At 47.1% G+C, this 26,940-nt stretch overlaps 1 protein-coding gene across 1 annotated transcript in view; it reads left to right on the top strand.

Annotated features, from left to right (window-relative positions):
- Window positions 1–26,940, top strand: part of RFTN1 (raftlin, lipid raft linker 1) — a 204,244-nt gene that overhangs the window by 17,484 nt on the left and 159,820 nt on the right. The gene's annotated exons all lie outside the window — the stretch shown is intronic.

Here is a 26,940-nt window from a genome sequence, read left to right as displayed (position 1 = left end):
GGGGGGGGGGGTCGTTGGGAGGTGAACTGCAAAGGGTGGGCCTGTTGAGAAGGGCCTGCGCTCAGAAATACAGATTTTTACGTGAAATCTTTCATTGCTTTGAAAGCTAGCAACTAATTTAAATTGTAACAAATTAAAACCAGGTGTGAGCCAAAGAGTACACTTGGGTGGGTTGCATTTGGCCCTGGGCCCGCTTGTTTACAGACTGTTTCACGACAAGACACGCGGAAGAGGACAGTCGCCATCTGTCCGTGTGGTCGTCTGCCCATCCACCCAGGTCTCCCTGCCCCTTGTCCGCTGGCGTCCTTCGAGACTGCTCGTCAAGCGGGCTTGGCCCTGCTTCACCCCGGTGTCCCAGTGGCCCCCGGGTGACTGGCGAGTGAGGGTCAGTGTTTTCATCCCGAGCATTTGCTGAGCACCGACTGTATACAGAGAGTTGAGGTGGTGCTGTGGGAAAAGCACGCGGCCCGTCCTGGTTTCCAAGACTCGTACACATGGAAAAACTCAGCAGGCTATAACTGTAAGTCGGAAACATGTAAACTATGTTTTCGGAAGAGGAAGAGAACATTCTTCCTTGTGGGAGACCCCTGGAAGCCGTAAGCCCAACCCAGCAGCTTCCTAACACAGACATCTTAAGACTAGCTTTCTCCCTGGGCTTCTGTGAATATGTTAATCTTCTAGTAAGAGAAGAGAATTCATGGGAAAAGCCCTCCGAGTCGTGGGTTTGAGCCCTGGCTCTGCTGTGGAGCAGCCGGGCCTGCAGTGTCCTCATCTGTGAAGTGGGCATACACAGACCAGCTTGCAGGGCAGCACTGAGAATCAGGAGAGGCGACACGTGTTCTGAAGCTCTTAGCACGTCCAGCTCCAGTTGGGTTGCTGGCATCATTACCCCAGCTCCCTCCTCCACCACTTCTGCCCGACCACCTTCGTGCTGAAGCTCCAGATGCTTTCTGAGCCCCGAGAGGGATGGGCAGCTGGGTGTCTCTGCAGGGATGGGCCTGGGCACCCCTCACGTCCCCCAAACTGAACCCGGCCTCTTCCTCAGCAGGCTGCTTCCTGCTGGCGCCGTTGATGAATATAATGTCACCATTGTCCTAAACGGCCAGACTTGACACCTTAGTCACTGTGACCATGTCTCCCCCTCACCCACAATTTCCATTCTGTCACCCAGGCCTCTTAAAACTACTTCCAGAAATGCTAATGAGGTAGCTGATGTAACATGGACAAATCTGAACCTAGAAGCATTTGGAGTATTTCGTCATCCAGTATTTGCTCAATGAGTATTTGAGCGCTTTCAGTGTGCTGGGGCCTTGTAGGATGGTCAAGGAGAAAACCAGAGCATGTGTAGGAGAAAAGATCCGAAGGAAGTATATAACAAGACGGTCAATATTGATTGTTAGGGTGCTGAGATGGTGGGGGAATTCTTTTTCTCTTTTTCATATTTTTGTGCATTGTGGTTACATTTCTTTTATTACTAAGAGGAGTGATTTGTGCCTTTTGCTTTTCTTAGTAATAATTTCCAGGAATATATCCCGCCCCCTGCCCCCCACTGATTCATCGCTCATTCCCTGAGCTATTTCCCTGACCTCCTTGTTTGTTTCTCTGCTTCCTTGTGCTCCAGTCACAGCACCTACATGGCTTGTTTGGATTGAATTACCTTTTGTTTTCCAATTATAAAGTGGATATATGTTCATCATAAAAAGTTAGGAGGGGCTTCCTTGGTGGCCCAGGGGTTAGGACTTCACCCTCCAATGCCGGGTGGGTGAGGGTTCCATCCCTGGTCAGGGAGCTAAGATCCCACATGCCTCGCAGCCAAAAAACCAAAACATAAAAAATTTAAAAAAAAGCAATATTGTAACAAATTCAATAAAGACTTAAAAAAAAAGTTAGGAAAACACTGGAAAAATTCTAGCTGGTCTCCCTGCTTCTCTCCCCTTGTTCCCACCACCCCCAGATCACATCACTCCTCTGCTCAAAACCCTGCCATGGCTCCCAGACCCTGAGACACCAGCTTCCCTCTGCCTCAATCTCCTGCTGTCCTGCGTGTTCTATCACTGCGGCCTTGCTGTTTCTCAAATCTCCCAGGCCTCCTCAGGGCCTTTGCACTGCCTGTTCCCTCTGCCTGGAAGTTTTCTCAGATATACCCTGGGTTCAAACCCTTAACCCCCTTCTCTGGGAAACCTCTCTGACTGCCTATTTAAAATTTCACCTCCCCTGACACCCCATCCCTTTCCCCTCTTGATTTTCCTCATAGCGTATCCTGCTGTCAACATGCTTTATATTTCGCTTGTTGTTATTCATTTCCTTGTTTGTTGTTTGCCTTCCTTCAGAAGGTGGAATCCCTTCTCATGAGAGCAGGATTGTGCTTATTTTATCCTTTGCTGTATTGTCGGTGCTTTAAAAAAAGGAAAAAAAAGAACAGTGCCTGGCACATAATAGATAATCAATAATGTTTGTTGAATGAATCCTCAATGTATATTTTTGTATCCTGCTTTTTTGCATCCTAACATTGTACCATGAGGCACACACCTCGTGGTTCCATATGTTCTGAAAATATGATTTAATGGCCCCTATATGCTTGAATTACTCAGGGTGCTGTAATTTATTTAGGGTCCCTTTTTATTGTTTTTTGTTTTGTTTTGTTTTGTTTTGTTTTTGCGGTACACGGGCCTCTCACTGTTGTGGCCCCTCCCGTTGCGGAGCACAGGCTCTGGACGCACAGGCTCAGCAGCCATGGCTCACGGGCCCAGCCGCTCCGCGGCATGTGGGATCTTCCTGGACTGGAGCAAGAACCCGTTTCCCCTGCATCGGCAGGCGGACTCTCAACCACTGCGCCACCAGGGAAGCCCTTTCTGACACTTTTATTCCATGATATATTAAACTCATTTGTGTTTCCTTGAGGGCAGAGACCAAGCCTTTCCCATCTTTCTGTTCATCTTTCTTGTTTATGCTTTCTGGCCGAGAACAGCGTGTCCTGAATAGTTGGGTTCTAGTACACCTTCAAAGTCACTGTTACACCTGCTGATGTGCTTCTCTGGCAGCCTGTCAAGTTTCTTTTCCAGAAGTTCTAATGAGATCATTCATTATTGCTCTAGAGTGGAGCCAACATTTGTTAAGAGCCTACTGTGTGCCAGGTCCCGTGATGGGGCATTAGATCCCTGATCTCATTTTTTTAAACTTTTCAACTTTGCCAAAGTATTATTTAAGCGTACCACACTGCACATCTTTAAAATGTTCAAACCCATGAAGCCGTCACCTCATCAAGATGTAGAACGTTTCCACTGCCCCCAAAGTGTCCTCGTGCTCCTTTGGAGTCCCTCCTTTTTTCCAACCCTCTGTCCCCAGACAGCCAGTAATCTGCCTTCTATCACTGATTTTATTTTCTAGAATTTTCTATAAATGGAATCATGGTGTGTAGTCATTTGGTCTGGCTTCTTCCACTCAGCTTACTTCTTTTGAGATTCATTTATGCTGTTTGGTGTGTCAGTGGCTCATTCCTGTTTCGTCGCTGAGTAATATTCTATTGTATGGATTTGCCACAGTGTGTTTTTCCATTCACCTGCTGATGGACTTTTGGGTCATTTCCAGTTTTGGGCGATTACAAATCAAGTTGCTATGACCGTTCGTCTTTCTGTGGTTTCTTATGTCATCTTATCGCCACAGTAACCCAGTGAGGTGTATGGGGACACTCGTTCCTTTTTTGCAGAAGAGGAAATGGACCCTCAGAGAGGTTAAGTAACCTTTCTAAAGATGCAGTGCTAGGAAGTGATTAGGGTGGAATTTGCATATGGATCTCTTGGGCATCTGAGCTCTTGTGCCTTGTAAACCGCAAGGTGCCAGAGAAACAGGCATTGACACCAGTCGGAACATTCTTGCTAGAAAACTTGTGTTCTAGTGTAGAGACGCATAGGAGTACTCTTCTATAGGGTTTTGGCCATAGGGGATTTTTGAGGAGCACTTGACATGCTTATTTTTCATAGAGAAGGTGGTCATCTGACACTTTAATGAATTTCAGGTTGGGGAAAGGGTGGTGCCCACTTCCACCTGCTGGCCTAGGCAGGAAGGGGACCACGTGCCCTTTAAAACAATCGAGGTCAGAGCCAACATTGTTCTATCTGTCCCTTGCTTAGAGCTCGGTGCTTTTGTGGATGATACTGGGACACGCAGCCTCCCTTGTAGGGCTGGCGGAGGCGAAAAGCAGCGGGAGACTCACAAGTGAAGCGTGTAAGCTGGCAAAAGTCTCCATTCTGGGTGATTCGATCGGATCTTAAATTTTCAATTAACTCTGGTCGCCGAGGGATGAACCTGCCCTTTGATGGGTTTCATCGCAGACGGGGGCCCAAAAGCATCACAATTTCTGCAGAACGGTGCTTCATTATCCCTTTTCTGTGTGTGTTTTGCCAGCTTCTCTGTGCCAGGCCACTCAGAAGCTACCTGTGTCAGCTCTGTGAGAATCCACTGTGTTTATAACATGCTTGGTGTGGGGACAGTTGGCAGTCAGAGACCTGTAGGATGAAGTTAGTGCCCAGGGCGTGATCCTCGCTTGAACTGTCTAGTCCTGCACTGTCTAGTACAGAATTCACCAGCCACATGGTTACTGAAATATAATAATTGATTACCACTGAATAAAATGAAAAATTCAGTTCCTCTGTCACCCTGGCCACACTTCAAGCGCTCAGCACGCACATGTGGCTGGTGGCTACCATACTGGACATCGCAGATGGAGGACACGCCCACCATTGCAGAAGGGCCTGTCGGGCAGTGCTGTTCTAGTTGGTTTTCAAGGGAGGATAACTCTGTGGCAGGTCTGACTCTGTATCCCTAATGCACATTAATGTACCATGTTATTATGAAAGTTTGCCCTTGGGTTCATCACGGACTATAGGATGACAGCTCATTGATTTCACAGATATTTATTGAATGTTGACCAGAGGCAGATGTTGTGTCCTGAGCACATAAGAGTGAACCAGACAGGAGGTGCTCCCTTGTCTTAGTCAGCTGGGCTGCTGTAACAAAATGCTCCAGACTGGTGGGCTTAAACCACAGATTTTAATTTTCTCATGGATCTGGAGGCTGAAAGTCCAAGATCAGGGGGCCAGCAGGGTTGGGTTCTGGTGAGAGCTCTCTTCCTGGCTTGCAGACGGCCGCCTTCTTGCTGTGTCTTCACGTCTGAGAGAGACAGAGAGAGTCCCTTCTCATGTCTCATTTCTTATAAGGACATTAGTCTTATTGGAGTAGAGCTGCACCCTTATGACATCATTTAACCTTAGTTGCTTCCTTACTCTAAATACAGTCACATTGTGGGTTGGGGCTTCAGCAGTTGAATATTGAAGGGACAATTCAGTCCATAGCACTGGTCTAGCCCACTGGTCTACATGGCTTCGGCATCTTACAGATGAAGAACCAAGTGACTGTAGTACTTGAGGCTAGAGTGCTGGTGATAGAGGGGCTGTGGTGGAAGGTTCCCTTGTTGGAAGATGTGTATGTCAAGGAAGGTTTGAGATCCGCAGGTGGATTTGGAGTTAGCCAGGCAGGAGAATGAGGCTGGGAGCAGGTGATCTTTTCAGGCAAAGGGGACAACCTATGGGAGGGGCCAGAACGTGGAGACAGCATTGCATGTACGGGAAGCTGTAGATGGTTCAGGTCGGTTGGAGTGTGGCTTTTCAGGGTCCAGGTGACTAAAGGTCTTAGACCTTGGACTGAGGAGACTAGGCTCTCTCAAGAGCCCTGAAGGATTTTAAGGTGGGGCGAGGGTAGGTGACGTGATCAAATTTATGTTCTGGAAAGCTCGCTCTGGGTTTAGAATGAAAAAGGATGGCAGGGATAAAACTGGGGGAGAGGAGAGCATTTGGAAACCATTGCAATCATCAGGCAAGGGGTGAAGGTGGCCTCAGCTGAAGGGGTGGTAGTAGGGACGAGGGAAGTGAGCGGGGGGGGTGGTGGTCAAGAGAGATCAGGAGGTGATCCCAGGGACTGACTGGCAGGTGAGGGAGTGGGGAGTAGAGGAGGAGGTAGTTCACTGGGCACCTGGATGGCTGGCATGGGGGCCACACGGCTGGATGCTCTGATTCTGTTTTAAAGCAGTTTCTTTTTTAAAAAAATAAATTTATTTATTTATTTATTTTGGCTGTGTTGGGTCTTCAGTGCTGCTCGCGGGCTTTCTCTAGTTGTGGCAAGCTGGGGCTACTCTTCGTTGCGGTGCATGGGCTTCTCATTGCAGTGGCTTCTCTTGCTGCAGAGCACGGGCTCTAGGTGCGTGGGCTTCAGTAGTTGTGGCGCACGAGCTCAGTAGTTGTGGCTCGTGGGCTCTAGAGCGCAGGCTCAGTAGTTGTGGTGCACGGGCTTAGTCGCTCCGTGGAATGTGGGATCTTCCTGGGCCAGGGCTCAAACCCATGTCCCCTGCATTGGCAGGCGGATTCTTAACCACTGCACCGCCAGGGAAGTCCAAAAAGCATTTTCAAATAATGATCTCACTCGATCATCCAGGTGGCCCTGAGAGCCAAAGCAAAAGCAATTTTTTTCTCTTTCTTTTTTCAGATGAGGAAATTTCCTTGATATGTAGTAGGTAGTAAGTGGACCAGAATCCAGTGCTTGTACTGCCTTCACACAGCATTTTTCTCCTGCATGTGAAGGAGAGCTCAGGCCTCCCGAATGGCATAGCAGTATAAAAAATAACTTTATTGGGGTATAACTTATGTACCATAAAATACACCCATATGAAGTGTATGGCTTGATGAGTTTTGGTAAATGTAAACACCCGTGTAATTACCACCACATTCAAGATGTGGAACTTTTCCATCACCCTAGAAGATTCCCTGCCCCCAACACCCACCCCAGACAACTGCTGATTTGCCTTCTGTCACTCTAGGTTCATCCTGCTTCTTCTCGAGTAACATAGCAATGTAGTCATACAGGGTATATACTTTTGTGTCTGACTTCTTTTTTTTTGCGGTACGCGGGCCTCTCACTGTTGTGACCTCTCCCGTTGCGGAGCACAGGCTCCAGACGCGCAGGCTCAGTGGCCATGGCTCACGGGCCCAGCTGCTCCGCGGCATGTGGGATCTTCCCGGACCGGGGCACGAACCCGTGTCCCCTGCATCGGCAGGCGGACTCTCAACCACTGCGCCACCAGGGAAGCCCTGTGTCTGACTTCTTTAACTCAGCATAATGCTTTTGGGATTCATCCATGCCATTGTATAGATCAAGAGCTCATTCCTTTGTGTTTCTGAGTAATATTCCACTGTCTGGATGTGCCACAATTTTTCAATCATTTTCCTGTTGAACACTTGGGCTGTTTCCAGTTTGGGGCTATTATCAGGAAAGCTGCTATGAACATTTGTAAACAAGTCTTGTGTGGACATATGTTTTCATTTCTATTGGGTAAATAGGCAGGAGTGGAATTTCTGGGTTGTTGGGTACGTGTATGTTTACCATTATAAGAAACTGCCCAGCTGTTTTCCAAAGTGGTTGTGCCATTTTACGTTTCCAGCGGCAGCAGATGAGGGTCGGGAGCGTCATTATTTTACATGTGATCATTACAGCTGCTGTTTATTAAGCACCTCGTGTTGTGTTAATCAATTTTAAACAAACTAAGGACAGTCTGATGAGGTGGGTGGTATGGAAGGATAATGGAGATCTTGAGTTTGGAGAGGTCGTACAAGTGACTTCCCCTAGGCCACCAAGCTGCTGGATGTGTGTAGCAAACTCCATCATCTAACTGAACAGTAGAGCGTTCACTTTAGGCTGTCTTGATTCCTGAATCGCCTGCAAGTTGTGGTGGGTTTCAACTAAATTGAAGGGCTTCAACATGAAAAAACTGAAAAGTACCTCATGATCCATCGCGTGTCTTCTTCAAGCTCGTCTTCTGTGTCTCCTCTTAAATTCTTGCTTGTGAAACATTCCCATGACACACATTAAAATATCTAGCATCAGTTCACACTGCCACATTTTTAAAATTCCCGTCTATGTGGTTTTCCTGTCTAAGAGGTCTTTGAGAGCTGGCCTTTGGGATTTTTTTCTTCGCCATTATGCTGACCAGGCTCATACTTGGATTTTGGCTGCGAGCATTTTAGCCTTAAGCCCTGTATATAAATTTTGGGTGGTTATGAGAATAATACAGGGTGACATTAATTATTCAAAACATGTGTATTGTGCAATGAATCATTTAAAGGTCCAGGTTTTACTTCAGTTCCAGTCTGGGTAACCTTATCCCTAAACACGACTGCAGAATCAGCTGATAATCTTTGTCTCTTTAAGTTGTCCTTTTAATCTCTCTTCCCTACTGGGAGAAAGACTCCTCTAAAAAGATGGATCACAGTTTAAGGTCTAAAAACCAACAGGTTAAAGTGTTTTGGGGCTAAGAGCTTGGGTGCCTAATGGCTCATTATAAATCCTGATACTGTTAGCCTTTCTGATTTCATGGGTCGTCAAGGGAGGTGATAAGCAAATTCTGAAATACCATCCAAAATAATGTTAACCTCCAGAGAAAGACTGTAGGCCTTTAGAACTAATCCTTTCCTTAAAGCGGTGGTTCTCCAACTTGATGGCGGGTCACAAGCACCTGAAGAGCTCTTTGAAACCCAGAATCCTAAGCTCCAGAATTTCTGATTCATTAGGTCTGGGGCAAGGCCTGGGAATGCATTTGTAGCAAGTTCCCAGGTGATGCTGATACTGCTGGTCTGGGGACCACACTGAGAACCTTCCAGAACCAGACGGACTGCAGATTTCTTTGATCTGAGTGGAGACGGCAGAGAGAAATGGTACTGGTGTGATTTTTAAGTATAAAATAAATTCAATAAATATACACGTACATAATGACCACTCATATTTTATTTCCTTGAAGTAGCTTGCAGTATGTTTAGAAGGACAGCCCATACTCCTAAAACAAAAATACTACCAGTTGGACACAATGATTCTCAAACTTTTCGCTTAAAAGATTCCCATGGCCAGGCTGCACCCCAGACCAGTGAAGTCCATCTTGGGAAAGTGAGCCACATCTCAGGTTTTTTGAAACTTATAGGTGATGCCGTGTGCAGCTGTGGTGCACCCGTGGGCATTTGTGAAGGGCCAGGTGGTCAGTACAAGCCTGGGTACCCTAGCTGGTTACCCTCAGGTGGGTCACATGTACTGAGACTTTGTTTCCCTTCAGCCCTTGGAGCTGTTTGAATCTCCTGCAGGTCACTTCCAGTTCCCTGCAGCCTGGTTTCTTTCTCCAGAGCACTGAGAAGCATGTGACATGGTGTAGTTGGGAAGCCCAGGTACAAACAGTTGTTCTCAAACTGTAGTAACACCAGAATCACCTGGTGGGCTCGTTACACCGGATTGCTGAGCCCCTACCTGTGGAATTTGTCGTTTGGATGTCTAGGGTGGGGCTCAAGATTTTGCACTTCTAGCAGGTTCCCAGGTGATGCTGCTGTATGCTGTTGCTCCTACAGGGGACCACACTGAAAACCAATGGGCTAGACCGTGGGCGGTAGTTCCCACCCTCAGCCACAGTCATTCTCCTGAGCTGAGTACTCCACATCTCCGCTGTAACTGCATCCCAGCTGTCCCCTGTGGATACCCTGCCTCCCCAGGGTGCCCTAAAACCTTAAATGGTTGTCCGTCAGAAAAGCCAGTCTTTCTAAACTGGCTCCTTCTTCCCCGAGCAGTCACCCTGGGAACCTACCCGCTGGTCCTGATGTGGGACCACACGGCCCTCCCTCTTGCCCTGTGTGAACCGCGTCCTATGTGGAGCGCTGCCCTCCCCCCCTAGAGCCCCGAGGCTAACTGGGGTCCTCTCTCTTCTTCAAGGTCCTAGAAAAGCTTCACCTCCTCCAGGCTCTCCTCCCCGAGAGCGCAGCCCTTGCGGGTTATCAGCCACTGTGGAGGGAGGCAGGAGGTGGATGGGTTTGGGGGTGAGAGGCTGTGTAGTTGAAAATGAGTGTTTGCAGGGAGGATGCTGGGCTCAGCTGAAGGAAGAGGAGTGAGAGGTGGGTTTAGGGAACAGTTTTGTGCTGGCTAACAGGTGTGCTCCCAGTGGTCTGGGGTCTGCGGACAGCCCCTTCTTGGCCCAGGGACCTTGACTACTGGGTGTCCGTATCCTTCCCTCTCGTCCAAGGGGGAGGTGTAGCCCACCTGGGAGACAGTCGGTATACTGTGGTTTGACCAGCCCATGCTGGGCATATTAGGGGCCTGTTACACCTCCAACATCTGGATAGGCCTTTGTTTTCATTTACACGGCTCATCACATCTAGCTGGAAACACTGCACCTTAGAAGCAGGTCTGTAGGCTGCTCTTGGGCCCCAGTGGCCGCGTGGTACAGCCTCCTCCTTGGCGCTTTTCTGGAAGGCTTTGCCTTGATTAGGTCTCTACCACTTCTATTCCCTGCACCCCTTTTCTACTCCTTTGCTGCCCTTGCCTGTCTGACCAGGTCCCATAGAAATGACCTAGATCCTGGGCATATATCCAGAGAAAACTATAATTCGAAAAGATACTTGCACCCCTGTGTTCATTGCAGCACTATTCACGATAGCCAAGACATGGAAACAACCTAAATGTCCATTGACAGAGGAATGGATAAAGAAGATGTGGCACATATATACAATGGAATACTACTCAGCCATAAAAAAGAACGAAATAATGCCATTTGCAGCAACATGGATGGACCTAGAGATTATCATACTAAGGTGAAGTAAGTCAGACAGAAAGACAAATATCATATGATATCACTTGTATGTGGAATCTTAAAAAAAGACACAAATGAACTTATTTACAAATCAGAAAGAGACTCACAGATGTAGAAAACAAACTTATGGTTACCAAAGGGGAAAGAGCGTGGGGGAGGGATAAATTGGTAATTTGGGATTAACATATACACACTATTATATATAAAATGAATAACCAATAAGGACCTACTTGTATAGCACAGGGAACTATACTCAATATTTTGTAATAACCAATAAGGGAAAAGAATCTGAAAAAGAATATATGTACATATATATAACTGAATCACTGTGCTGTATACCTGAAACTAACATGACATTGTAAATCAACTATACCTCAATAAAAAAAAAAAGAAATGACTTAGAGTTGACAACCTAGAACAAGTGTTGATGGGCTGAGCTTGAGACTGTGAGGGATCAGGGCCAGGGCGTTGGGGAGGAGTGACACCTGGCTGCAGGTGCCTGCAGGTGTGCGTCCCCCTTTTCGGGGAGAAGCCCTTGGTAGGAAGCTCTGGAAAGGAAGGAAGTGGATTGGGGGATGGGTAGTTATTTGCATTACAGGAGGAGTCTTGGTTTAAAGTGGGTTTCACCATGGGGTTCCTTTAGTGGAGCCTCGAGTGCCCTGAAGTGTTTGTTTTGCCATCCGGAATGAGGTATTTATTACCGCACTAAATATGGTAACTGCAGCTTTAGAACATAACAAGTGCATCTGTAACATTTGCAGCTCTTCAGCAGAATCGAACATAAAGTCATTGATGTTGATGGCACATTTCTGCAGGGAAAACAAACAACCAAACCTTGAAGCAAAATGTCAGAAGCCAGGAAGCGGGGGAGGTGGATGGATAGAAGGAAGGCCCAAGGCAGCCCTGATGGTACAGCATAAAGCAGGGAGGGGGTCCCCCGTCTGAGTTGGGGGGATGATTTTTTACACCCAAACATTAAGCTCATCCCTGAGGGAGGGTCCTCCTGCTGCAGCCCTTAATCTTAGTGGCAGAAAGGCTTTCTGCTTCTGTGCCCTCTCTTGGTTTGCTGAGGATGCCTGCTGATGATGAGGTGTGCCAGGCGCCTCATATGATGATGATGATGATATTATTATTATTGGTAACAGTAACGACAGTAATGACAGCTAATGAGCCACGCACCATGCTTGGTGTAAGTTAATCCTCAGGGGATCCTGATTTTCAAGATGAGGAAATGAGGCCCAGAGAGGTTACCCAACATGCCCACGGTCACACAGCAAATATGTGTTGGGGCTAGAATCAGAACTCAGACTTTCCTTCTTCAAATCCTTTGCTCTTAAGCGGTGTTGGCTGTACCACAGGCCTCTCAGGTACAGCTTTGAGGCTCCGTAGGCTCTGATCTGTCATTCAAAGACCCCAGCTGCGATGGCCCTTCCTTTGACTGAGCCCTGCTCCAGGGAGAACTTACGCATATGGTTTGGTGACTCATAGCTGGTGGGGATGAAAATAGCAACTGAGGGTGATGCTGTATTAGTTGCTGTACAGACAGGTTAGTCGACCTCGGCTCAAGTAACGCAGCTCTGGAGGTGACTTTCAGTCCTGTGTATAGACGAGGAGAATCAGTCACAGGGCGGTCCTGTGCCAGAATGTTGGTCTCCCTGCTGCCCGGGACCCTCAGGATCTGGGGGTCAGAAACCACGTTAAGATCACGCTGCCCGTAACCTATTAGAAGCACCACTGTTCTTATTTGCCACGATCGCGGACGCGGGGTAATAACCCGCTGGAGTGGAGCGTTGCCTTCCATTTGTTGCTGGTTTTAAAATCGGGCTGTTTGACCTCTGGCTTGGATTTGGAGGCCAAGTGGCTGTGGATGGCTGCCATGCAGTCCTGGTTTTGTCAGTGTGCCGGGCTCAGAGCTTCTCCTGTGCTGAATATAGGCGCCTCCTTTGCTGAAAATAGTATGGGCCGTAGGTAGGGGAACATTTTTCTTTCCTAGAAAATCGCTGCCTGTGCCTCTGGGCTGCACTGACTTCTGTGAAACCGTCTGTTCCTTCCGATGTAATTTCCAGACTATTAGATTAAACAGTTTCTCCTGCCCCACGTTCAGCTTCTGTTTCCTTTTGCTGTTCATTAATAAATTGTGTGGTGGAGTTTTCATGGACAGGGTGTGTGTATGTTTATTTAATTTCAGTTTGGGCAGTAGCGGTTGTTGGGCCCTGTGGATTTGTTTAGTTTCCTGCCCGTGTTTCATTTTTGTTTTTAGTTTCTGTAATTGCTAAGAGTTGGTTGCTTTTTTTCGTTTGTTTCTGAGACTCATGAAAGGAAGTCAGCTGCATGAGTTAGGGGTTGAGGTTCTGGTTGGGAGGTGCGCTAAAAAACAGACCCTTCTGTTTTTAAACAGGAGATACAAGGAGTGGTAAGGAAATCGGTTCCCATTAAACATGTCTTATCGCAGATAAGTACACTTTTACAGAGTCTGAGGGGGTTTTTTAAAGATAAATGAGATAATATGTGTGACATGGCTTTAAGCTTTCCTGAGCATAACTACCAAATTCGTCTGCCGTATTGTTGCTTTTGAGAACGCAGCCAAGTCTGCTATTAGTATTTATGTTATTGTTAAATATTCACTAATGGAGGTAATAAGATTAGATTTAAGAGGAAGGAAGGCATTCTTTGCATTCCTTCCTGAATGTAAAAACTCTTCGTGCTCTTTTCCCAGCGACTCCAAATCCAGACCAAGAAACAACACTCAGTCTTGTGTGAAAATGGGCTCAGGGGTGTGTGTGTATGTGCGCAAGCAGTAAATTTCAGCCACTCAAGCCTTCCTTCAGTAAAATGAAATTCCTTGGTGATGACTGTTATCTGTCAAAGCAAAACCGAATTCTTTTTCTATAGGGATTCAGAAAAGCAGCGCTGTGGTCGTGGTAATAATTTTTATCTAATTTGGTTTAAACAGAACAGAAAACAAGTTAATGTTCTATGCACCCTACTAATTACGGTTATTAGTGATATGGCTTCAAAGAAATTTTATAAAGGGGCTTTAGCCAATGTTTGGACTAGCTTTCACTGATGCTTCAGAAGAAAGGAGGCCTGTCGAATTTTTTCTATGAAATATTTTCAAATAGTGTAAAAAGGTAGGTGATTCCGCCTTCAGGTTGCTTGTCACTGTCATTAATTCTAGAGAGTCTTTTCCTCAGTTCTGCGTTTCAGACGTGCCTTAAGCTGTTCCTTGTTTATGGGTCGGATCTCCTGATAAATAGAAGTGAGCCCAGCAGTTGGTACTTGCTGGAGTCATCAGCAGCTGAGACTTTTCCCCATTTTGTTACCTAAACATGCTTGTCAGGTGCATATATATGATTCAATAGGAGGAGGATACATTCATTTGAGCAGCCTTATTGGGCCCTCTTAAAAGAGGAAGGGGATGATTTCAGTTGGGCATCTTGGGTGTAAATTCAGAGTTGCTTGGTAAAGCATGAACACCCTATGACGCCATATGGAGCGTGTGTTCCTGTTGGTGCAGGATTGCTAATATATTCCTAAGGGATCTGGCATGCTTGATGGGTGGACTTTCTTTAATGCAGAAAGCAGTCCCTTCTGACAGGGTTGTGCAACGACATCAGTTCATTGGATATTTACTGACTACCTACCTGCTCTTTCTCCGGCTCCAGGCTGGGCATGCAACGGTGAGCAAGGTGACGAGACCTCTCAACGTAGGAACCAGTGTCTAAATCATCCCCATCCAATGCTATGTTATTCATGTCCTCGCCCAGTGTCTGCTTTCCCTTATCTGGAAACCAGTGCAGCGTGGCCGTAGCCTTAACAGAGTCTGTGTGTTATCTTGGAAAAGCATTTTCCTTGACTCGCCAGGATTTATCTTTGACCTGGCAGGCCCTGCACGGCTGGAGCTTTGTCTGCTGTTTGGTGGGCGCAGGAAAGCCCTGGACGTCTTAGACCGGGTCTGATCCCTGGGCCCACCAACCTGAAGCTTGGAAAACCCCTGGGTTAGTGCCTCAATCAGACCAGCTTCCCAGGGCTGAGGGTCTCGTCTGGGCAGCTTGTGCCTTCAGGCTGAGCTTTGGGAGACTGAACAGGTGCATCCAGGATGCCCTGGGTGCTTACTCCAGGCTTTCAGTCCGTGATGCTTTCTTGGTAAGAAATGGTATGTTGGTCTAGAGTGAGATGAACCTTGTGAAAGAAGAATTACTGCTGCTTCTTCCAATAGCCTGGGCTGAGATAATGCCGGAAACATGACTAGGCGCAGGGAGAAGGGCACCGAGGGTTTTCTGGATGGCCTTTGCTTTATCCCCCAGACGGGTGGCCCAACTCTCCTTGTCTAACCACTGTTTCTTGCCCATCTGGAGACTGTAAATTCGAACAAAAACGTATTCTTCTTTCTACCCGGTGGTTTCTCACTGTGGACTTCACATAAATGGATTAGACCAAAATAGCTAAAATCTAAGACATCTTTTCTCCTAATACCCTTTATTTTCTTTGCTGTAAATGAGAAGCCAGGGGTGGCTTAAAAGGCAGGTGATGGGGGCTAGTGCCCCAGAGAGGTGAGCCAAACATGGTTGTGTTCTTGAACAGGGCAGAATCTTAGAGTCCTGGACAGAGCTTGGAGCTGGGAGACAAGTTAATGGAGGTAAAAACAGCTTTAAACTCAACTTTTCTGATTACTGGTTGTGTGATGTTGGGCAGCATGGTAGGTACCCTCCAAGGTGGCCCCCAGTGACCCCTGCCTCCTGGCGTTCGTGCCTTTGTATAACCCCCGCCCCTTGGGTGTGGGAGGACCGAGCGACTTGCTTCTAGTGGAAGTGATGGGCTGGTACTTCCGAGATTAGGTTATAACAAGATGGTGGCTTGCACCTTGATTCCTCTTGTTCCCTTGCCCACTCCTTCTGAGGAAGCCAGCTGCCATGTTGTAGGCTGCCCAGTGCAGAGGCCTATGTGGCAGGGGACATAGGGAGGCCTCCTGCTAACAGCCAGTGAGGAACCTTGTCCAGCAGCCCTGGAGGACCTGAGTCCCACCAACACCCGTGTACATGAGCTTGGGGGTCGGTCCCCCAACAGACCTCGAGGTCCCTTCCGCCTGAGCTGATGCCCTCATGCCACCTCATGAGAGTCCTTGAGCCAGAGGCACCCAGCTAAGCTGCACCTGGATTCCTGACTCGCAGAAACTGAGGTAATAAATGGCTGTTGTTTTAGGCTGCTATGTTTTGGGGTAATTTGCTGCACGTCATTAAATACAGTTAAGTCCCCTACATACGAACGAGTTCCGTTCCGAGAGCGTGTTCGTTAAGTACAACAAAGTTAGCCTAGGTACCCAGCTAACACAATTGGCTATATAGCACTGTACTGTAATAGGTTTATAATACTTTTCACACAAATAATACATAAAAAAATAGAACATTTTTAATCTTACAGTATGGTACCTTGAAAAGTACAGTGTACAGTACGACCGCTGGCATACAGGGGCTGGCATCGAGCGAACAGGCAAGAAGAGTTGCTGGTTGGAGGAGGTGGGAAATGGTAGAGCTGAAGGATCGTCAGCAATAGGGGATGGAGGGCAAGCTGCAGTGTCACTCATGCCTGACGTTGATGGTACAGGTTCTGGTTCCTTGCTGGATTCAATTCTATCCACCTTCTTGAAAAAACGATCCAGTGATGTCTGGGTAGTAGCTCTTTTTTTCTCATCATAGATGACACGGTAGCCCTGGGTTGCATTCTGAGCAGCTGCTGCAAGCTTCGTGTACCGTTCTACGTTCGGATCCTGTGCCTCAAAAACTAACAGCGCCGCCTCAGATAAAGGAAATCCCCTGCCAGTTCCTGTGTTGTGAATCCCTTCGGTTCTTCAGTTACTTCTCCTTCCTCTTGTCTCTCTTCGTCCTTTCTCTGGGCCCCCAATTCCATCAGGTCTTCATTAGTAAGCTCCTCGTGTGGCACAGCAAGGAGTTCAATGAAGTCGTGCTCTTGCAGATCTAGCTCCAGCTTCTCGCTGAGGGTCACTACACTGCTGGAGACCTCTTTAGACTCTTCATTCACCTTCTCAAATCCACAAAAAATCGTGAACAAACTGCGGGCCATGGTTCTTCCAAACCCCATTCACGGTGACAGCTGTAACCTCACGCCAAGCAAAGTCTGTGTTTTTTTATGATCTTGTTCATGTTCTATTCCTGCCAAAATTGTCGCAAGGCTGTTACTGATTCGTTACTCGCCTTTACTGCCTGACGAAAAGTGTGATGTAAATAATATTTCTTGAAAGTCGCTGTAACTCCCTGGTCCATAGGATGGATGAGCAACATAGTATCTGGTGGCAGATGCACGACTTTGACGTTGGGATGAAAGTTGTCCATGATTGGGGGGTGGCCCACAGCACTGTAGAGCAGCAAAAGAATGTTGAATGGGACGTCCTTCTCCAAGCAATATTTCTCCACCTCCGGGATAAAGTGGTGGAAAAACCAGTCCTGGAAATGGCCTTTGTAACCCAGGCTTTTCGGTTACTCTTCCACGCAACAGGAAGAAAGCCCTTGGCTGTGTTTTTAAGGGCTCTTGGCTTCAGCTTCATATCGCCGGAAGCATTGCCACCAAACAACAGAGTTAGCCTATCCTTTGCTGCTTTATAGCCTGGTGAGCTTATGTTCGCATCTTTGAAAGCGTGCAACTTGAAGGTTCGTATGTAGGGGACTTACTGTAAACTAACACAGGAAGTTTATGTTAAATGTCTTGCTACTGTATGAGAGGCAGCCTTGTGAGTGGTTGAGAGCACAGACTCTTGAGCCAGACTTCAAATTCTGGTTCTGCCACTGATGAGCTGTGTGACTTTGGGAAAGTCACTTAACCCCTCTGTTACGGTTTCCTCATCGGAAAAGGGAAATGTAGTTTTTGCCTTCTAGCCTCTGTATTCTAGGAAGACTAGCTTGAAGCGGGTGGATGAGTTTTCACTGACACAGTCCACACTTTGCCACAATGAGTAGAAAGAAGGGACCACGTTAATAGCTTTTGCGACTCTCTCAAGCCTCTTGGGTGGCTCCCATTGGGCTGAGGGCAGTTTTCCAGAGGAAGGGGCAGCTAACACACAGCACTGGGGGATGGGTGCACGGGTTCCTTAAATAATGACCATCAGGACTTTCCTGGTGGTCCATCGGTTAAGACTCCGCACTCCCAGACTCCGCAGTGGGCTCGGGTTCAATCCCTGGCCAGAGAACTAGATCCCACCTGCCACAACTAAGAGCCTGGTGCAGCCAAGTAAATAAATAAATATTAAAAAATTATAATGGCCATCAACGGGAGTAATGCCCTACAGTGAGTGACCTGCTAGGCCGGAAGCAAAGGACCACTGTTCATTTTTCCATCCTTGTCTTTTCTTTGATGCCATGAGCTGTGTCCATAGCATCTCTAATTTCATGCTGTAGGACTTGTTGAGCAGAGTGCATCTTTTCTCAAGACTAAATTCTATGTTTAAGAAAAGCCTTCTGCTTTGCCCACAGTTATTCATCAGTCTAGATGTAAATCAGTCGTTAAGCCTGGCTTCCAGCTGTGAAAGTCAAGATTTGTGACAGATGAGCCTATTGATGAAATGCAAATGCCCTGTGGTTACCCTTCAAGGCCCTAGCACTTAGAGAAATTAATGACTGAGAAGGAGTTGGAAGACATGGGTATCCAAAACCATGAACTTGAGAATTGTTCCTCACTGCTGCTGGCATCTGGTCACCCCAGTGACCATGACTACTGGTCAGTAGTAATGAGGTTCACTCTTCCCAAAGGGCCCCTGTTCACTCTAGGCTGTTTACTTGTAGATACAACTGGATTTTTTCTCCCTTTTTTCTTTGTTTCTTTCTCTTTTCCTTCCTTCCCTCCTTCCTTCATCCCTACCCTAAAAATAAGCATCAATTTTTTGTCTAGGGAAAGAAAAATATATATGTAAATGAGACTAGCTCTCCTCAGTTTTTGAGTTTCTCATGTCTTCTTTTTTTTTAAAAATAAATTTATTTGTTTATTTTATTTTTGGCTATGTTGGGTCTTCGTTGCTGCGCGCAGGCTTTCTCTAGTTGTGGCGAGCGGGGGCTACTCTTCGTTGCAGTGCGGGGGCTTCCTACTGTGGTGGTCTCTCCCGTTGTGGAGCACGTGCTCTAGGCATACGGGCCTCAGTAGCTGTGGCTCGTGGGCTCCAGAGCGCAGGCTCAGCAGTTGTGGCGCACGGGCTTAGTTGCTCCGCGGCATGTGGGATCCTCCCGGACCAGGGCTGGAACCCCTGTCCCCTGCATTGGCAGGCGGACTTTCAACCACTGCGCCACCAGGGAAGGCCCTCTCATGTTTTCTTGCTGTTTTCACTTTCTCTGCTCTCTAGCAGGAAAATAAAATTGCATTCGATTGACATCCTGTCCTGCTGGGAACCCAAGATCTATTACACCATTTCTGTGTCCTCCTGGTTGTGATGAAACGGTGGGAAATCTCTGGCAACCTTAGACGAGATAGGCGCTGGCGGTTCATCCAATATCAGGAAGGACTATAATTTACTCATTATTTTCCCCATTAAAGAAACACTGCTTCAAAGAGTTGAAGCAGCTGATGCCTTGGGAAGATGAGTGTGCTTTAATGGAGATGCCATTAATAATTTTCTTTTATAATGTAATAGTTGCCATTTTTGTGACCAGAAATTTGTTTCAACCCCTGCTTTATGGATGAAAAGTAGGATCAATTAATATTGAGTGATGACAGCCTTCCTGCAGAGAGAAAATGGGAAATCTTGGTGTCGTCATCCTCCTTGTGACTAAGAAATAGCTTTTCTTAATTGTATGGAACAGAGAAACCCAGGGGGATGTAATTCATTTCTCTCTAGCTTGCGATGTAAATTGAAAGTAAGGAAAAATAACCACCCGCCGGAGTGGGGATGTGAACTCAGCCACTGAACAAGGTCCAACTTGTAGGGTTCGGTGGAGCAAAGAGGACAGCTTCCCCCGTGATGGACCATCTCCATCCACAGCTCCCGTACCGCTGATGGTGTTCTGGAGCTTTCTGCCTGGGGGGCTGGCTCCCACATCTTCTTAGGGCTAATTCCTTCCCTCATCCGACTCTCTGCTAAATGCCACCTTCTCCGAGGGACCCTCTCTTACTGTCCTGTCTAAAACGGCCCTTCCCCTTGCCCCATTCACTTTCACCTGCTCCACCACCTGCTTTATCTCCTTTGAGAAACTTGTCACCATCTGAAGTCATACTCTTGTATTGTTTGTTGTTACTTATGGTGTCCCCCAGCCCTAATGTAGGGTCCCCCAACCCTAATGTAGGCTCCCCGAGCGGCATGGCATTGCCTTGTTCATTGCTAAGCCTCGGAGCTTTCCTGCTGAGGGCACTTGTTGAATGACTGAATGACTGAATGACCGATTAATGTAAAAATTCCAGGAATGCAGAATAATTTTAAAACTCTTGACTGTGCACAGCAGCCTTCCTTAAAGGTGTATCGTCTCCAGGAAGGTAACACAGTCTGAGCTGATCCTCTGAATGTGGTTTGGTGCCAATTATTCTTGTATATCTCTGCCAATAGCTGGAAGTCCCAGAATGTAACCATGCCACTGACATCATTCCCAAGACCTTCTGGGACGTGTTCTCAGAGGAACCTGTACATCTTCGTGGCAGTGATCACAGTTCCTTATTTGTTCAATGGCTTCTCCTTGCTGGGTTTTAAGCGCCTGGAGGATCGGGGCCATTTCCACCTCATTAACTGCTCTGTCTTCAGCACCACCACTGAGCTCCCTGAGGCTGCCTCGGGAAGTAGTGAGAGACGACGGGAGGGGGTGGGGGGTGGAGAGGGGTTGGAACCAGCTGCCGCTTCCAGGTGAAGTGGTGCAAACTGAAGAGGGAGGTCCCTTCTCCCCTCGCCTGCTGTCCAGTCTCCATCTAGAGCTTGCACTGGCGACTGACCCTGATAGGAAGTCGGCCGGCAAAGGAGAAATGTTGTTTGCAGACTTCTAGTTCACAGCAAAGATCGGGGTCTAGAAGGGGGATTTGGACCTGAGAGATAGCAATGAAATGACCAGCACGGTCCACCCATTCTCATTCTCGGCATCCATGCACCCTTCTGCACATTTTTAACTCCACGTAATGACAAAACAACTCTGTTTCTATGTAACGAGATGCCACGGCTCTTCACACAAGTGATCTCCCTGTTTCATCATAAAGAGGAGACACAAAGCCCCAGGGGCACAGTGTCCTTCTCTGGGTGATGGGAATTATTTTTCTCGTGCAGTCTGCAGGGTACGGAATGTCAGCATTGCTGACATTCAGCATTGCTCAGATATGGATACCGTGACTGTGGGGACTTGGCTTTTGCCCTCAGCCAACACCTCACCTGGCTGGGGTTCATTGCCTGGTGGAATGATCTAGAAATCGAAATCCTTACTGGTTCTCCCCTCCCCCCTCCCCCCCCCCCCCCAGTTGCTTTAGTTTTCCATTAGTATTTACTCTCGGACATGAAAGTACCAAGAGAAACTCCAGAGACTTCCCTGGGTTCCATTTTTTGGCAACGTCCAATTTCCCCTTGGAAATCGGGATCACTCACCCCAGTCGGTGCAGTAACTATCTTCTTAGCCTCTGGGTTCTGTGGCATTGGTCATCCAAAATGGCCTAGGGACGGTCTTAACTTCCAGCTCAATGAAACCATTGCTGTGTTGTCTGGTGACAGCTTTCCGTTGGGAACCAAGACCTCCAAACCAGCAGATCCAAAGTTGTGGGACCAGGAAGCAAAAGTTCTACATCCATTAGGTTTTCTTTTCTTTAAGATTTTTTGTTTTTTGATGTGGACCATTTTTTTGAAAGTCTTTGCTGACTTTGTTACAATATTGCTTCTGTTTTATGTTTTGCTTTTTTTGGCGGCGATGCATGTGGGATCTCCCTGACCAGGGATCGAACCCGAACCCCCTGCATTGGAAGGAGAAGTCTCAACCACTGGGCCGCCAGGGAAGTCCCCATCTATTAGGTTTAAGAGGAGATGAGGCATCCCTACTCCCAGCCTTGATTGCTGGAAGTAGAACTGATTCAATTTATATTCCTCGTCCTGCAGGAGTGAATTCCAACGTGTCTGGATGTCTCCCACCTGGCTCCACAGGGAATGTTGGACCAATACGTGGTTGTTGTTTTTTAACGACCTACAGCATTTTGCATACACAGTGGTGGCTGAGGCTCTCTGGATCACACTGCATCGCATGGTGAATCAGTGGTTTAAAAATTGCATTGGATGGAAGCCTATTCTTTTTCCTCACCTCTCCTTGAGTGCTTTAAAGTGGCCATCAGACGCCTATAGATGTCCAGTCCAGCATCACTCATCACCGCAGGGCTGGCTGCCTTCCTGGGGGTGTGCTGGCATCTTTCTCATGGCCCCAGGATCAGCCTGTGTTTATCTTGGAGGAAGGGGGCAAGTAGCAGCAGCATTAGCTAATTAATCAGACACTGTTTATCAGTCCGTCACCCTGCACGTTGGGGAATAGCACTGGTGGAGTGATTAAAAGCGTGGGCTTTGGTGGAGCACAGATCTGAGCCTGAGGCTGCAGACCTAGTGGGAGAGCCGGCTCTCTCATTCGCCCGGTGCCGGAGTGGGTTCCTTAAGCCCCTCAGGGTCTTACTTTCTTATCTGTAAAATGGTGATATATTCCCCGGGGCTGTTAGAATTGGTTAGAGTCATCAGATAAAGCACTGGGTAGCCCCATAGATAAGGCTCAGGAAATGACAGCCATTTTTTATCACATCAGTGCAAAGAAGAGTCCATTAAGAGTAGTGTCCAGGAGAACCTGACAGGATTTACTGCCCAAGACGGGAAGGATAAAATGATTTTTGGGGGCCTTCCTTCCCTTCCCTGCAAAATGAGGTTGTCCTTGTTGATCCACCTTTAGGATGATGGCAGGTGGTGGTTCACCACCTTGGGTGGGAAACTGCAAGACAAAACAGGTTGGATGTGGTGTAGCCCAGGCCACGAGGACCACAGGCTTCCGAAGAGAAGCTCCCCCTCTGAGATAGAAGCCTCTGGGTGGGAGAAACTGGTGATGTTTGATATTAGTAGAGTGCTTGCAGGAATACAGAGTGCCTCTGTGGACCTTATCTTATTTAGTTGTTTGATAATTAGCAGCTGGGTTTATTAATAGGTGTGATAAGCAGATGATCAATTTTTAGAAATCTGGTGCCTTGCAACACCCCACGTTGACCCGGTGTCATGGCATCTTGCCCAGTTTGGGGAGCTGAGGTCTTTTACTCTGGCCAGTGGTGTTGAACTAGCTCTGCTGAAGGAACAGACCGGGGGATTGCATCTGAAGTTATAACGTGTGTGCGTGTGTGTGTGCATGTGTGCACACAGGTGATGGGAAATGGGTGTTATCGACGAGGACATTCATGGCCAACAGTGATTTCCCGGGAATATTTAGGACGGAGAGCAGCCTCCGAGGTCACCCCGCCCAAGGGTGACCCTGTGCGGATAAGGAAACTGAGGCTGTTGGTGGAGAGAGCTCGCCCAGGGCCAGTCAAGCTGGTGGCGCCAGGTTTCTTGGCAACTCCTAGTCTCACCATGGCCCACGTTGGCCGCATTCCTCAGCTTTCGGTCACTGAACATTGTGTTCATTACTTTGGCTTCAGATGGCCCCTCCTGTGTAATTAGGAGAGCAGACCATGGGCCTGCGAAGGTCATCATGTGTTGGGACAAAGCCCACCTCTGATTCAGACAGGAAGTCACATTCACCTGGAGTTGGACACGACACAATTTGCCTCTGCCTTGCTGAGCTTCCTCACCGAGTCGGGCCGGCTGTCCTTGCAATTCCAGAACGTTCCAGCCGAGTCTCATCCATGCCTCCCGCCATACCCTTGTCAGAAATTCCTGGAACCCTTTGGGCTTCTCCAAGTTCTCCCTCTCCTTTCTGGCCTCAGTTGTTTTGGGTCTTGTTCTGAGAGCTTTTTAAGGATCTAATTTCTTCTCACAAAATGAGGACGGCATGGAGTAACAGCTCTGGGCTGTTACCGCCCGTGAAGATGCTCCCCGCTGCTTCCATATAGTCAGTGTGTCATGAATTCTTGGGTTTCATCTCACAGGGAGGCGGAGGGCTATGTGGGGAAGGGTGTCGCCTCTCTCCTTGGCTCCCTGTCCCAACACCTGTTTGGTTTTTTCTAAAAGGCAAAATCCCAAGTTTCATAAAGAATTATAACACTCCTCATGTCAGGCAAAAAAAAAAAAAAAAAAAAGTGACTTTCCTTCCTCAACTCCTAGACAGTTGTTTTTTTACAGCTTAAACTTCTTCGTGCTGTGTCAGCTGTTGGGAAAATGGGAAGGAAAAGAAAAGAAAAACAGTGAGTGCAAGAACCATAAGCACGGGGTGCTCGTTCTTCCCACAGCAGAGTCTGCAATGAGATCCTTGAAAAAGATGTTGTCGGTGATCATGTGTGAGGCGAATTCTGAGGCTCCGTGTGGGCGCTGATGGAAATAATTGGAAAAAAAGGGCACTTATGAACTACTATATATAAAATAGATAAGCAATAAGGTCCTACTGTATGGCACAGGGAACTCCACACAATATCCTGTAGTAAGCCATAATGGAAAAGAATATGAAAAAGAATATATATATATGTATAACTGAATCACTTTGCTGTACAGCAGAAACTAACACAACATTGTAAATCAACTATACTTCAATAAAAAATTTTTTAAAATTTAAAGAGGGCTTCCCTGGTGGAGCAGTGGTGAAGAGTCTGCCTGCCAATGCAGGGGACGCGGGTTCAAGCCCTGGTCCGGGGGATCCTACATGCCGCAGAGCAACTAAGCCCTTGGGCCACAACTGCTGAGCCTGCGCTCTAGAGCCCGCAAGCCACAGCTACTGAAGCCCATGCTCCTAGAACCCACGTGCTGCAATAAGAGAAGCCACCACAATGAGAAGCCCATGCACCACAATGAAGAGTAGCCCCCGCTCGCCGCAACTAGAGAAAGTCCACGTGCAACAACAAAGACAAAATGCAGCCAAAAATAAATGAATTAAATAAATAAATTTTAAAAAAATTTAAAGAAACAAATTTTTAAAGGCATTCATGTAAATTTCCTAGGCTCACATCTTAAGACCTTTCAAATTCAAAGGAAGAAAATGTTTAAAAGTCAAATATTCTACTTTTTAGATATAATTTTTGGATTGAATTTGTGACATGGCAGAGTTGTGCTTTTTATGTGTTTTGCACATTTTAGAATTCTGAAGGAACTTGGAATAACCAATTTACTGTGCATTTGTGCCTGTTTGAAGAACTTTTATGAAGAAGTGATTTAAAATGGAAGCATGGATCCAGGTGCTACTCCCAGGTCTGTAATCTGCTCCTGGGCAATGCTGGTCAAGGCACCTCCCCTCTCTTACCTCCTGTTTATTGAGCACTTGACTCTGTGCCACGTAAGTCCCTGAATGTGAATTATCACACTAATCCTGTGAGGCAGGTACTCTTATGATCAACAGTTTCCACTCAAAAGAAATGATACAAATGAATTTATTTACAAAACAGAAACAGACTCACAGACTTACAGAACTAAGTTATAGTTACCAGCGGGGAAGGCTGGGAGGAAGGGATAGTTAGGGAGTTTGGGATCGACATGTACCCACTGCTGTATTTAAAATGGATAACCGAGAAGGACCTACTGTATAGCACAGGGAGCTCTGCTCAATATTGTGTAACAACCTAAATGGGAAAATGCACAGCTGAATCACTTTGCTGTACATCTGACACTGTCACAACACTGATAATCAACTATACTCCAATGTAAAATAAAAAGTTAAAACAAAACAAAAAAAACATTTTCCAGTTGGAAAGTGAGGTGCAAAGAGGCTACGTAAGTCGTGCAGGGAGACACAGCTTTTATGTCATGAGGCTGACGTTTGAGCCCAGGCTGTATGACTTCTGAGCCGACAATGGTAAACCACTATGACACTGTCCCCGCCTTCTGCATAAAATAGGCTACGTATGACACGTGGCTCAGTTTTGCTTTTTAAAAGGATTTGTGGTGGTATACGGGCATTACAGGCTTTGATTTATAACACATTATTATTTGTCTTTGTGATTTATTTAAAAACAGAGTTTTGATCATAAATGCAGTCCTTGAGTATAACTTGTTCCTTGGAGAAAGGCTGTGCATATGAAAATGGTTTGCTTTAATGTATGGTTTCTGGGAACAGATGTGAAAATTGGGGGCCACCTGAATTCGTAATGTTAGGTGTAGCATATGCGAAACTTTTCAGAGCTCTTTTTCTTGCCTGACTTTACTGTCAGCTGTGACGTAGGTTCAGCAAATATTGAGTGTATTTACAAAGCTGCTTTAAAATTCTTGTCTAACTTCCAGGTCAGTATGGGATCAGTTTTCATTGATTGTCTTCTTTCTTGAGCATGAGGCGCATACTCAATTGATTTTGAAATAACTGTGGATTGTATCCTGGACATTGTAACTGTTATGTCATGGAGACTCTAGATGCTGTTATATTCGTCTGATGAGTATTGATTTTTCTGTTTGTTTGTTTTAGCAGGCAGTTTACTTGATTGGACTTCAACTGTGAACTCTGTTTCTTGGGTGGTGGCTTCAAGTCTCAGTTTGTTCTTTCAGCCTTAATTGGGCTGGTTGGAGAGTACCTGATGTGTGCGTGGTCCAGGGGTCAGCCAGAGACATGGACACAGTTTATGCTCAGAATTTGAGACTTCCTCTGTTTGGCTCTCTCTTTTCTGGCATTCCCCCTTCATATTCCAGCAGCAGAAGTACCCCTGGATTCTGTCCTCTGTTTCTCCAAGCAGTAAGACTGTGGGTTCCTGAGTTTTAGTTGCCCCTGTGGTATAGACCAGGACTTGACCTTGGGCTAAGAGCCGTAAGTAACAAAAACTTGGTGCACTACCTTTCTTCCAAATACCGACTCCCCTTCAGTACCTACCTGCCTTAGCTCACTCTCCAGTGCCCTCAGATGGGGTTTTCTGGTTTGGGGGTTTTATCCAGTGCTTTTGGTTGTCATCTGCAGGAGAGTCGATCTGATAGGAGCTTCCTCAGTCAAACAGAAGAGGAGCTGGAAGGTCAAATGTCAACATCCCCATTTTAATTGGATATTTTTTTTCTTTTTTGTGGTACGCGGGCCTCCCACTGTTGTGGCCTCTCCCACTGCGGAGCGCAGGCTCTGGACGCGCAGGCTCAGCGGCCATGGCTCACGGGCCCAGCCGCTCCGCGGCATGTGGGATCTTCCCGGATCGGGGCACGAGCCCGTGTCCCCTGCATCGGCAGGCGGACTCCCAACCACTGC

This window comes from Leucopleurus acutus (genome assembly GCF_964270905.1).
Source record: "Leucopleurus acutus genome assembly, chromosome: 5".
NCBI classification, from domain to species: Eukaryota; Metazoa; Chordata; class Mammalia; order Artiodactyla; family Delphinidae; genus Leucopleurus; species Leucopleurus acutus.
This window is presented reverse-complemented; position numbering and strand designations above follow the sequence as displayed.